Source organism: Trachurus japonicus, chromosome 13, assembly GCF_045865225.1.
Source record: "Trachurus japonicus isolate A0001 chromosome 13, Traja_1.0".
In the NCBI taxonomy this organism is placed as follows: Eukaryota; Metazoa; Chordata; class Actinopteri; order Carangiformes; family Carangidae; genus Trachurus; species Trachurus japonicus.
The window spans coordinates 3,369,383-3,383,365 of NC_140919.1; positions in this window are offsets into that span (position 1 = coordinate 3,369,383).

Consider the following 13,983-nt stretch of genomic DNA (forward strand, 5'->3'; position numbering starts at 1 on the left):
CGATCTCGCGCTCCGGTCTCCCCTCACTCGTGAACAAGACCCCGAGATACTTAAACTCCTCCACCTGAGGCAGGAACTCTCCCCCGACCTGGAGGGTGCAAGCCACCTTTTTCCGGTCGAGAACCATGGCCTCGGACTTAGAGGTGCTGATTCTCATCCCAGCTGCTTCACACTCGGCTGCAAACCGCCCCAGTGCATGCTGAAGGTCCTGGCTCGAGGGAGCCAACAAGACCACATCATCTGCAAAAAGCAGAGATGAAATCAAGTGGCTCCCGAACCGTACCCCCTCCGGCCCTTGGCTGCGCCTAGAAATTCTGTCCATATAAATAATGAACAGAACCGGTGACAAAGGGCAGCCCTGCCGGAGTCCAACACGCACCGGGAACAGGTCTGACTTACTGCCGGCAATGCGAACCAAGCTCCTGCTCCGGTCGTACAGGGACCGTACAGCCCTCAGCAGAGGGCCTCCGACCCCATACTCTCGGAGCACCTCCCACAGGATGCCACGTGGGACACGGTCGAAAGCCTTCTCCAAGTCCACAAAACACATGTGGACTGGTTGGGCAAACTCCCATGCACCCTCGAGCACCCTGCGGAGGGTGTAGAGCTGGTCCAGCGTTCCACGGCCAGGACGAAAACCGCATTGTTCCTCCTGAATCCGAGGTTCGACTATCGGCCGAATTCTCCTCTCCAGCACCCTGGAATAGACTTTCCCCGGGAGGCTGAGGAGTGTGATCCCCCGGTAGTTGGAACACACCCTCCGGTCCCCCTTTTTGAAGAGAGGGACCACCACCCCGGTCTGCCAGTCCAGAGGCACTGTCCCCGACTGCCACGCGATGCTGCAGAGGCGTGTCAGCCACGACAGCCCCGCAACATCCAGAGACTTGAGGTACTCAGGGCGGATCTCATCCACCCCCGGTGCCTTGCCACTGAGGAGCTTCCGGACTACCTCAGTGACTTCAGCTTGGGTGATGAATGAATCAACCTCTGAATCCTCAGCCTCTGCTTCCTCGACGGAAGGCGTGTCAGTGGGATTGAGGAGATCCTCGAAGTATTCCTTCCACCGTCCGAACGATATCCCCAGTCGAGGTCAACAGCTCCCCTCCTCCACTGTAAACAGTGTTGGCGGAGCACTGCTTCCCCCTCCTGAGGCGTCGGATGGTTTGCCAGAATTTCCTCGAGGCCGACCGGTAGTCCTCCTCCATGGCCCCCCCCCGAACTTTTCCCAGACCCGAGTTTTTGCTTCCGCGACCGCCCGGGCTGCCGTCCGCTTGGCCTGCCGGTACCCGTCAGCTGCCTCGGGAGTCCCCCGAGCTAGCCAGGCTCGGTAGGACTCCTTCTTCAGCTTGACGGCATCCCTTACTTCCGGTGTCCACCACCGGGTTCGGGGATTACCGCCACGACAAGCACCGGAGACCTTACGGCCACAGCTCCGGACGGCCGCGTCAACAATGGAAGTGGAGAACATGGTCCATTCAGACTCAATGTCTCCGGCCTCCCTCGGAATCCGGTCAAAGCTCTCCCGGAGGTGGGAGTTGAAGACCTCCCTGACAGGGGATTCTGCCAGACGTTCCCAGCAGACCCTCACGATACGCTTGGGTCTGCCAAGTCTGACCAGCTTCCTCCCCTGCCAGCGGATCCAACTCACCACCAGGTGGTGATCAGTTGACAGCTCAGCCCCTCTCTTCACCCGAGTGTCCAAGACATACGGCCGGAGATCAGATGACACGACTACAAAGTCGATCATTGACCTCCGGCCTAGGGTGTCCTGGTGCCACGTGCACTGATGGACACCCTTATGCCTGAACATGGTGTTCGTTATGGACAAACTGTGGCTAGCACAGAAGTCCAATAACAAAACACCGCTCGGGTTCAGATCGGGGAGGCCGTTCCTCCCAATCACACCTCTCCAGGTAACACTGTCGCTGCCCACGTGAGCGTTGAAGTCCCCCAACAGAACGATGGAGTCCCCGGTTGGAGCACTTTCCAGCACCCCTCCAGGAAGGCCGGGTACTCTGCACTGCCGTTCGGCCCGTAGGCCGAGACAACAGTGAGAGACCTATCCCCGACCCGAAGGCGCAGGGAAACGACCCTCTCGTTCAGTGGGGAGAACTCCAACACATGGCGGCTGAGCTGGGGGGCTATGAGCAAGCCCACACCAGCTCGCCGCCTCTCACCATGGGCAACTCCAGAGTGGAAGAGAGTCCAGCCTCTCTCAAGGAGTTGGGTTCCAGAGCCCAGGCTGTGCGTGGAGGTGAGCCCGACTATCTCTAGTCGATACCTCTCAGCCTCCCGCACGAGCTCAGGCTCTTTCCCCCCCAGCGAGGTGACATTCCATGTCCCTAAAGCCAGAGTCGTTGTCCGGGGATTGGGTCGCCGGGGCCCCTGCCCACGGCTGCCACCCAAAACACACGGCACCGTCCCCTCATGGTCCTTCCTGCGGGTGGTGGGCCTACTGGAAGGCCCTTGCTTGCCGACTCGGTCTATTCCTCTATCAGCATCAGGGAGTCACCTGTTGAGTAACGCACCTTTCCTTATATTGAAAGCCTTGTTGGAATGGTTGGACATTCACATGTTGGAATAACGGAATGGTGGGATGTCGGAATGACAGCATGTTACCAAAATTAACTTGTTTGTTCTTTGTTGCATTGTACATTGTACATTGTTTTATTCATATTCATATTAATATTAATTTGCTGCATCACATCAAGACGTAGTTGGACAGCTGCTGCTGCTGATTAGTGATCGTAATTATTATTAACACAATGTAATTAAAGAAAAAAATATCTTGATGAAATGTCTCTCAAATTCACACATTTATCCTTTTTGCCATCTCGCAACATAATAATCTATAACGACTGTGTAGACAGGAGGCTACCCAGTCCCATGGTCTGAAGCATGCATACCAGTACACACATTCTCACCGCCCGTAGATTTTTATACATTTGGAGAAGTACGTGGAAAGTGGCGTACACACACATTTCATGTGTACACATGGTTTATACATTTGGCTCCTGGTGTATGTTTGCATTTCTCAGAACAAGTGGTAGGTCATAAATAGCGTACAGTAACAGTCCAAAAAACTCCCTCTCCTCAGAAAGACGCCCATTAAAGAAAACTGTTTGTCTTTTCTAAGGAGTTTTCTAACTGATAGGACACAAAGAGGACACCTCAAACCTGTAACATTAAAGTTTTTTCTACAATAAATTGTGGGTTAGGGTCAGCCAGTCATTTGTCATTTGAGTTAGAGCTGATGTTGTGGAGTGACCCTTACAATATGCGTGTTGAAAATCTGTTATAAGAGATACGTAGTTAGTAATTTGTTCAAATATTACATTTTCCATATATTACAGGTAAAAGGCTAAATGGCAGTTTCTTGTTTTTCAATAGTGGAATTATCTTGGCACGCTTCCATTGTAGTGGACACAGACAGTTGGCAAAACTCATTTATAATGTGACAGATGGGAGGTGCAATTTACTCTGTGACCAGTTTTAGTAACTTACCATCAAGATAGTCGGTGCCTGGAGGTACGCAATATAGCTTCTGTCTTTATACCTCAAATATCCATATCAAACTTATATGAACATTGTTTAGTATTCATGGGTGGCATATAATTATTAAATTCACCAAATAAAAATATAAAATCTAAACAACCTAATTATTAGGGAAAAGGTGAATTTAATTTCAATCAGGCCTATTTGAATGTCCCTCAAGGTGTCTGCAGCCACTGCATAAGTATGATTTTTTGTTCTGGAAGTTACAACTGAAAGCTTATATTTGCCTCAACGAGTAAATAAATGCCATAATGCAATTTAAAATGCATTTTTTCCCCTGTTTCTATCAAATTGCAAATTGGGGCGGGGGGTCCTCAGGGTCGATCAAAAATATGCAGGGGGTCCCGGACCCCAAAAAGTAATAAGTAAGTAAAAAATAAGCTTTAAAATGATACCCTAGTCAAAGTCATACATTTGATGGTTTTCGAGATGTGGCCATTTGAATTACGATCTTTCACTCTCTTATTCTGTTCTAAAACCTGAGAAAATTTCAGTTAAAGTTTTTGCCAGTGACTCTGGCATCTGTTCCTGTACCAGGTGATTACACGCACCCTATACAGTCCCTTGTTGTCATAGAGACACCATTCAATGACCCTCGGAAAGCGGAGAATCTCACAATTCAGATGCTGTTTACAGCTCGTCTCATAAACGGTTCAGAAGTTGTCATGTTTTTGTTTTGTAAAACATGTGCAAGCGTTGTGTCGTTGCTACGTTCGGTTTAGCATTGATGCTACATTCAGTTTAGCATCGATGCTAAGTTCGGTTTAGCATCGTTGCTACGTTCGGTTTAGCGTCGATGCTACGCTGTTAGCGTCTGTTTCTGTATCCGTCCCTTCTCGTCATAGAGGCACCATTCAATGACCGTCGGAAAGCGGAGAATCCCGCGATTCAGATGCAGTTTACAGCTCGTCTCTATCATGAACGGTTCAGGAGATATTCTGTGTTTTGCACCGATGCAACACTCATCTTCAGAGGGTTGCAAGTCAACTTTAATCATCATTTACGTGCCTGGGTAAAAACACATTTTTGATTTTCTATGGGTTTTCCACGTTATCAGCTGATTATCTAAAAATAGAACGTTGCGACATCCAACTCATTTTGATGCAGTAATCCCCGCTCCTTCACTTCATCCTTAAATGCCTCAATGAGTGTAATCAGGGTCACGGCCCGGACAGCGTCTCCTTCAAAAGCCCATTTCAGGACTTTTGGCCGCTCTTCTGTCAGGAGCACATTTATTTTTATGTGCGATAGGGTAGCATAGGGCCCCGCCTCCTGCCTGGTCCTCAAAATCTTTTCGAGTGCCATTCTGAAACGATAAAGCAATCAAAGATACTTGTTTCATTTTTTTTTTTTTTTTTTTTTTTGCCTTTATTTAACCAGGTCGGTCCCATTGAGACACAATGGCCTCTTTTTCAAGGGAAGCCTGGCCAAGACAGCAGCAGCAGCATTTCAGGCCCTCTGCGTACTGCTGCACTGAGAGCAGCTTATTTGGGTGGGTTTGGCTATCAGCCTCTATCTCTGCAGCGGATTGGTTGATTCAAGTGATTAACTCATTCAAACCGTTAGAGCCAATAGAATGAAGCTAGACCCACGTGCAGCCATGAGCCAATCAGAATCAGCAGAATCCACGTGCAGGTCAACGTGGTGTTGTGTCATCCAACACTTCAGGCTGTACTGACCACTGGTCACCAAGTTTTCTAGGGAGATAAATAATTATTGTATTACAAAGTCGTACTGTATCGATGCCTATGTTCAGCAATTACTTGATTGTCATGACATGCTACTGAAAATGACCTGAAGGCTGCATGGTACTTATTGCTCTGCATCTTTTTCAAAGGCCCGACCTTCCCTTTGCCCTTAAAGGTACTTGTGACGTCTTCTCCAGTGAAGACGTACAGGCCCAGTACTCTTGGATTCTGCCAGTTCACTGATATTTACAATTTGGAGATGCTTTCCAGTCCTGATATCAATGTAGATGGTCAGCGTGATAGACTGGGCGTGGTGCAGGAGGATAAAGAAAATATCTGTGTCTGGCGTCCGCACCACCATGCCCCAGCTTAGCAGCATACAACAGATACAAAACAACACGGGTGTCTGTCTCTTCTTGGGTTGACTCCAGCTCACGGATCTCACATGTGGTCACCTGAAACAAGTTATTGTGTAAGGTTTGATTGTATGCAGTATGGCGGTTTAATTACCTCAAAGTATCTAATAAAAAAAATATAGTGACGGGTCACTGGTGAATCACGCATATCGCTATACTCACATTGCCACCAGATGAGTCCAGCTGATCCACGACTAGCACCACAAGCAGATGCTTTTCTGCCCCGCACGTCCCAGCAGCGGCATTATCAATCCGGAGCAGTTCTATTTTTGACGGAGCCGTTGCTAAATCGCATCAAGCTCAACAAAGCAGATCGCACCAGACAGGAAGTCCAACACAGAATCAAAGTAAAACACTTCCGCCCCCTTTCAAAATAAAACACAATACAGAGTTAATATAGATTATCACATTACGTCAGGGTAAGGTTTTATAAGAACAATGGCTGAAGGGACTGATGATCATAAAAATGTGATTTTAAATTAACTTTACTAGGGCTGTCCTAAACAATTATTTTTCTCCCGATTAATCTATTGACCATTTTTTCGATTTGTCTAACAATTAAAGGGACAACGAGGAGTTTCTATTTGGTTATAAAAGTCTGATATTAATGTGGATGAATCTACGTTACCACTTGTTAATGGTCCATTTTAGATAAATCTATGGTTTTGTCTCTATGGTTATTTTGTTATTATTATTAGTGGTGGTGGAAATGCTGGGCGAGCCGACCAGCGTTTCTTTACTTTCGGTTTCGTGGCGAGTCATGAGAATAACGCCGCCGAATCTCCGTTTATGGTGGGAACTACGGTGGTATGTGATCGTCTTCCAACCTCTGACTTTAATTCTTGATGAATGAAAACATGAGTCTGTCTTGCGCCGGTCAAAGAATTTCACGGTGCGGAGGCTCATAAATGTAGTGTGGAAACACTTTGCGATTATTTTTTGGTTGACGATTAGTCGTTTACAAAAAAAACACTTCTCTTTTTTAATTTATTCATTTATTTTTTCAAACCCAACAAAGTTTTGTACTTCAAGCTTCAATTATTGAAAAGCGAAAAAGCCTTTGAAAATTGAACAAAAATAACTGTTCAACTTAAGTCCCCCGACTCAAAGAATTAACAAAATATATAATAACTCAATAACTTCAAATATTTAAAGCTATAGTGCGTAACTTCTATGTCACTTTACTCTGTGTAACGTGACGTGCAGTACACATTTTGTAGCCAGTGTTACTTTGTCGAACAGTATGCTGTGTCTGGCGAGTGTTACTGTGTGTGATGTGCGTTACCAGTACCATGGAGAGCTACAGGGGTAGTGGTGGGGAGGGGAGGGGAGGGGAGGGTTACACCGGGCCATAGGTGCCGGCTGTATCGTTGTAATAACACAGAAATCCTCTAGGGGGCGATAGAAGTTCCGCATTATAGCTTTAAGACACTAAGATCATGAAGTGATCAAGTGAATACAAACATAACATTTTTCCCCCAACAGGATTAAATAAACACAGTCTCACTTGTCTGTCTCTCCTCATTCAGCTCTAATCTTCCTCATTTTCTCAAACTATGGAATCTCCTTGTTAGGGATGCATCGATACCACTTTTTACAAAACAAGTAGTGTACGAGTACTAGCATTTGAGTACTCACTGATACCGAGTACTTACGCCATTACACATAAAGTTACTTTGATTTTTTTTTTTTTTTCTACAGATATCGTCTGTTATTTGAACAACATTTCTCACTATGTGTTTCTTGGGGTGACTGTCACAGGTTTCACTGCAGTACAAACAAATTTAAGACGATTGTCATATAGCCTACTGACATTTAACATTTTGCTTTTATAAACATGGTACTGCCAAACATACCATCTGAAATTTCACAAAAGACAAAGAGTAACTATGCAAGTCCGGTGCTTTTCTGCTGTTTTGCTAGCCGTCCGCCTCGCCATTGCTGGCGTAAAATCAATACATGGAGCGGTGGGTAACGTTATATAACACATACAATGTTACGACACAGTCATGTTTGTGTAGTATCAACCGTCATAAACAAAAGATTACGGGTTACGGAGCACGCTTGTGTTGCGGTGTGCAGAGACGAGAGCTGGGAGACCGGGGGCGTTGTCACTCGTAACAAGTCACAAGTCATGTAGTTAAAGCAGATATCAGTGGCACGGCCGTTTCGGCTAATGCTGTGTTCAAGGCAGGCTTTTGAAACCGTAAGTTACAGCTTCAAGTCACAACTACGACTTGGTAGCGTTCCAGGTAACCCGTAGCTCGTGTTTTTACCGTCCTGTTGTCTGTGAAAGTTCCCTATAACGGCCACTCGTAACTTCCGACCCGTGAACTCGTACCAGATCGAACTGGTATGACTTCACAGGAAGGAAAAACACAAAGTACGAGTTTCCTTGAACGCACCATGAGTTAGCAGCCCCCGCCCTTGTCAGGCATCAATTGGTCCTCGTGCTACGTCACCACATTCACGCGCATCCCTTGGCTGCACACACAGCCCTTCATGCCGTTCTCTCCCCTCATTGGATAACACTTGTATCCCACAAGGAAAATTTTCTCCTCGGGTTACAGCAGAGCAGAGTGACGGAGAGACTCGTGTTTAGGCTGAAATACTTCATGTAAGTGATTGCTGACGGAAAATATGACTATTTAGGACTTATATTAACAAAAACATTCCACTGATATCTGCTTTAACAATCACAATTACTTTTTGATTAAGGGAAAAATGTAGCATAGCCACGGGAGAAATCCTGTTACCTCTTTAGGTTGCTTGTGTTGTTAAGCGGTAGGTTTTGTCGCTCCTCTCCTGTGTTTTGCTGGACATAATTTGCATTCTGCTTTGTTTTTGTCTCTCGCATTCACCTGAAAATATTTCCACACTGCTGACATGACTCCTCGCTGCCGCCTTGCAGTCAAGTGCTGTAAACTGCGTGCTGCAGTAAAGTGGTATCGACAAATGGAACTTTTTTTTCCAACAGGATTAAATAAACACAATTCCATCTCTACTCTTCTACACTTCTGTGTTATGTTTTTTAGAAACCTGCCTTGGGACTGCGGCTGAAATTTAGCAGTTGTGCTAAGTCCGGCACATTTACACTGATGCTTAATACGTCAGTGTTGATGAATGTGCACTGTCCCAATTCAATAAATAAAGAAATGAAATGAAAATGAAACTCCTTCAGCGCTCATCTTTCTCACTTTCTTCTCCTTCTGTAAGCCTGAGTTGGACACTGTCGAGCAAGCATGTGTGAAAGTGAATGTGGTCTATATTGTTCTCTCTAGGCATTGAAGTGAAGGAATGTGAGCATGTCTACATGGTCTTGCTCTTTTTTGTAACAATGGGCCTCATTCACCAATATCTTCTTAAGAATCTTCTTAGATTCTTTCTTAAGTTGTTTTAAGAGGTTCCTTTAGAAAACCCTACGTCAGATTCATCAACGCGTTCGTAAGAATTGTTTGCAGCTGTGTTGATGAACGCCACCTCCTCGTTAGTTGAGAGCGCGTGCCAGGTGAGTCTAATTAACATAGGATTAGCATAGGTAACAGCCCCATCAATGCCCATAAAAGGGCATGAGACTGCAGGGCCGTGTGCAAACAGAACCCACAGGCACTGAGCAGAGAAGGTGAAGTGAGAAACAAAGTTGAAATGCTCAAATGAAAATCTAAGAAGGAGCAACACACTCCAAACATAATTAAAGGCGCGAGCGGCTGTGACCAGCGTTGTTCAGCAGAATCCACGTGCAGGCTGTTGTGTGCAGCGCTTGTAAAAGGTTCCCCGGCTCCTAACGCCCGGCCGGACCGATTTAGATGTAACACCAGTAAAAAAGTTCAACTGGAAATATTGTGGATTTACCCATAAAACCAACTTTTCACGGCAAAACAGCAAAGGTAAGAGGAAATGTACGACCATGTTTTGGCCCAGCAGTGTCTGTGTTTGCTCGACTTTGCTCGTTGTTGGCTTCTCTCTCTGCCGTGCTGCTGTGTAGCTGCTGTGTTAGCCGCGGCTGCTATGTATCGTTCCATCTTTGCCGTGGGCTCTTTCATGAGCGGTAGCTAATGTGTTTTGCATAATGTACAGTAGTATACGAGCCAGAAATGTGGCTTCATGAAGTTTGATGTTTAGTTGTTTATTTGAGTAGTGTTTGGGTCATAACATGGTTTTTACACGTTGTAGCCCAGCTTCTGCTGTTTAATTTGACATATAATATGACTATATTCTTTCATAATTAGTGCAGTGGTGGCTCTGTGATTGCTCTGCAAACCTGCAAAAACTGTGGTTTTTAGCAGGCAGTGGCAAGGTAAGAAGTTGTACCTTTTCTCATATCATGGTTATTTGAATACAATTTTATAAACATTTAACATTGTGTTTTTTCCTTTCATGGAATCGTGATGATGACTGTTTTTACAAAATGTCATCTCCTCAAGACTTGCCAGAAATTGACGACCCAGAGGTGCAGCATCTCAGGAGCGAGCTGCAGCTAGCTATCGTAAGTAGCTTATTGCGTTGTGTAATATGCTACATTATTAGGAGTTTATTAGCACGTAGCTCGAACATTTTCATATGTTAAATGTCACTAAAAAAGTGTGTCAGCATGTTCGTTGTGGATGGTAGATGGTACGGCAAGTCTCATTGTTTAATAGGGCTGTCACTTTTTAGAGAAATTAATTTGTTCAGATAAATTATAGATAATAGATACCCTAAAACCTAAAATGAGTGGCAATAGGCGAGCTGTTTACATGCCATTACAGTAAGAAATGCCTTTTGTATTGTCCTTTTTTCTAGCTACTGTAATTTTTTTGTCCAGGCTTATAAATAAATCATATCTTATATGGGGTTTTAAGTGTAACATAGTACTAGATTGCATGCTGTAGCATATGTTTCATAATTAAGTTCAATGCAGCTTTTGTGATGTGTCTCGTACTCTTCGTTATTGTATTTATTGTACTGTATTTGCTCAATCAACGGTTATTGCAATGGAATTTTCTATGGGGACGTTTCATAGGATTATTGAGATGAAGATACATGTATTATTATTACTATTATGTTGCCATAACAAATGCAACGCGTGTGTGGAGCACTGTCGGGGTTCGGTACTTTGAAACGATGGTTGGAAAGATGATGGCCCAGTCGGCAAACTTTAGTTTGGTGATTTTCTTTTTATTTACACCAAAAACCCGAAGACAAAAATACCCACAGGTGGCAAAGAAAAAACAGCAGGAATATTTACAATAGGACGGAGTAAAAAGATGTTTACAGGAACCAGGCAGCAACGGTTGTCTACATGCCCCTCAGCCGAATGCTCCCTCAAGTGAGCTGAGCTCCCTTTAAATACCCCCTTGGCCCCTCCCCCGGGCAAACCAATTAACAAAGCACAGGCGTTAAGAAACATAAACTGGGAAACAAAGCACAAAACTTACAGAACCCCTTTAAATCTAACCCCAGTACTGTGGCACTAATAACCCCTCATATGGCTGCGCCACTTCCCCCAGAACACATACCGTAAAATTCGGTGTATAAGCCGCACTTTTTTTTCCTTTTTTTTTCATCTAAAAAGTTGGGTGCGGCTTATACACCGGTGCGACCTATATACCAGGGTAAATGCTGACATTGTAAATTTGACCCACGTAGCGCCGTCATAGCCAGCCAGTGTGCGTAAGACGCCATTTTATCACAGACACATGCACGACACCGACACGACGACAGTACGACTACACATGCCTGGGAAAATTACAAGAAAGAGCTACACGGCAGCCCATAAACTCTGTTTGCGGAACAGAATGGAAATGGCCACGCGGGGAGAGAGTTTAATGTTGATGAGAAACAGGTTCGTGAGTGGCGGAGAAACAAAGCTAAACTTGAAGTCATGGTGAAAACTAAGAAAGCTAACAGAGGGAGAAAATGTCTGTGGCCACGGGTGGAAGATGCCGTTTTTGAGTGGATCGCTGAGCAAAGAAGCAAACTAGTCCCCGTGTCAAAAAACATGATTCGGATGAAAGCAATAGAGGTAGCGAAAGAGTTGGATGAGACTGATTTCTGTGGTGGCCTCAGCTGGTGTGACAGGTTCATGAAAAGAAAAGCACTGTCCCTTCGAAGAAGAACTCGCATCTCACAAAAGATGCCGATGGACTATGAAGAAAAAATGATAACGTTCCAGCGATTCATTATTAAAATGCGCCGGCAGAATTCATATGCACTCGGCCAAATTGGAAACATGGACGAGGTGCCGATGTGCTTTGATATGCCGCCCGACCGCACCGTCAATAACCGAGGCGAAAAAACAGTGCAGATCAAGACGTCGGGACACGAGAAATCACATTTCACTGTTGTTTTGTCATGTTGCGCTGATGGCACCAAACTACAGCCACTCATCATCTTCAAAAGGAAGACGGCTCCCAAAGAGCGCATGCCCGCAGGTGTCTGTGTACGAGTGCATAAGAAAGGATGGATGGAGGAAACGGTAGGTTATTAGTTTGTTTTAAACCATGTCTTTGCGCTGTGCTTTTAATTTTTTTTTTATGAAAAAAATAATAATATCATTTTATTCAATTTTTTATCTCAGGGCATGATTGACTGGATTAAAACTGTCTGGGGGAGAAGACCCGGTGGACTTCTAAAGAAAAAGGCGCTTCTGGTGATGGATGCATTCAGAGGTCATTTACACAAGTCTGTGCGCGAACATCTTAAGACCATGAAAACAGATGTGGCTATCATTCCTGGCGGGATGACCGGGATTTTGCAACCTCTGGACGTCGGAGTGAACAAACCATTCAAAGACCGGATTCGGCAGAAATGGGTGGATTGGCTTCAAAGAGATGATAACGCATTCACACCGCGGGGTAATCTGAAGAGGCCCACACTGGCCACAGTGTGCGGGTGGGTAAAAGACAGCTGGGAGGACATCCCCTCAGAGCTTATAACACGGGCCTTCCTGAAATGCTCAATTTCGAACCGACTGGATGGCACCGAGGACGACGCTCTGTTTGACTCTGGAACTGGGACTAACGCCGAGTCGGAGGACAGTGATGTGAATCTGCTGGCAGAGCGCTATGATGACTTGGTCACAATGTTTGGACACAGTGACGATTCTGAGGAAGAGTTTTTGGGATTTTAGTAAGCATTTATAGCTACAGCCTCCACAATGTAATAAGGTAAACAGTCTTGTTATTAAAAAAAGAGAAAATGAGTTTAAGGTACTTGGTTAATGAATGTTTAAGTTAATTTAAGCTCATGGTTTAGATGTTGTACTACTGTTTACTTAAGAAGTTACCGGTACTGCCTTTGAAAAACTGCAATCTGAAAAGTAAACCTGCTGAATAGGTTATGTTTTGAATGTTTCAAATTAAAATAAATGGAAACAGTGTTGAAATAACATGTGTAATGTTTTATTAACAAATAGCAATAGAAAACCTTGTTTTCCCAGTTTGAGGCCCTAAAAAATAGACTGCGGCTTATATACCGGTGCGGCTTATATTCCGAGTTTTACGGTAAATTAACAATATTTCAGAACAATTAAACACATACAGTTTAGTCCGTAGTCACCTGACCCATGGAAGCGCGCCACAGTGCGCTACTATGACGTGGTCCGGAACTGCCTCGGTTCGGCCCGTGAACCTGAGACAGACCTCCGCAGCAACAGCAGGTGAGCGTGTGTGTGTGTGTGTGTGTGTGTCGCGTAGGCGCCGAGTGTGCACCCTCGACGACCCACGGAGGGGAGAACAGAGTTCAGGGCACGGAAAAAGTTTATGTCACTGGTGGACCGCGAGATGCGGCCGGCGGGGAAACAGTTTCTAAGGAGCTTGGCTCCGCCGGAAACACCGGCACTCTCTGAGAGAGAGAGAGCGCCGGTCAGGGAATGACGGGGCGTTCAAAGGCGCTCCGTCACAAGCACTCATAGTTTTTCATTTTTTGTGCAGTGTTCATCTGTCAAAGTAATTATTACTGTGTTTTATTTGCAGTAGGCAGCACTTGATCCGGGGGTGAGTCGGGAGGATCGTTTTCGGCTCCTGGTGGGGGTAGGCGTGGATATTGTGTCTGCCCTCATCAGGGATGTTTGGGTCAGGAGGGCAGATGCGGCTGCAGTCAGCCACCTCAGAGCCCTCCTGGCCCAAAGCCAGAATGATGCAAGTTGCCTGAGGGGTCAGGTCGAATTTTTACAGGAGGGTGAGTGATGGTTTTCAAGTGTGCAATTTGTAGTGGTTGTGTAATGTTGGAGTATTAATACCATGGTTTGGTGTTGTCAGAGAGTAGGTTCTCCAGACAAAAGAACATTCTGGTCACAAGACATTTATTTCATATTCTTACCACACTATTGGTCAGCTTTACAT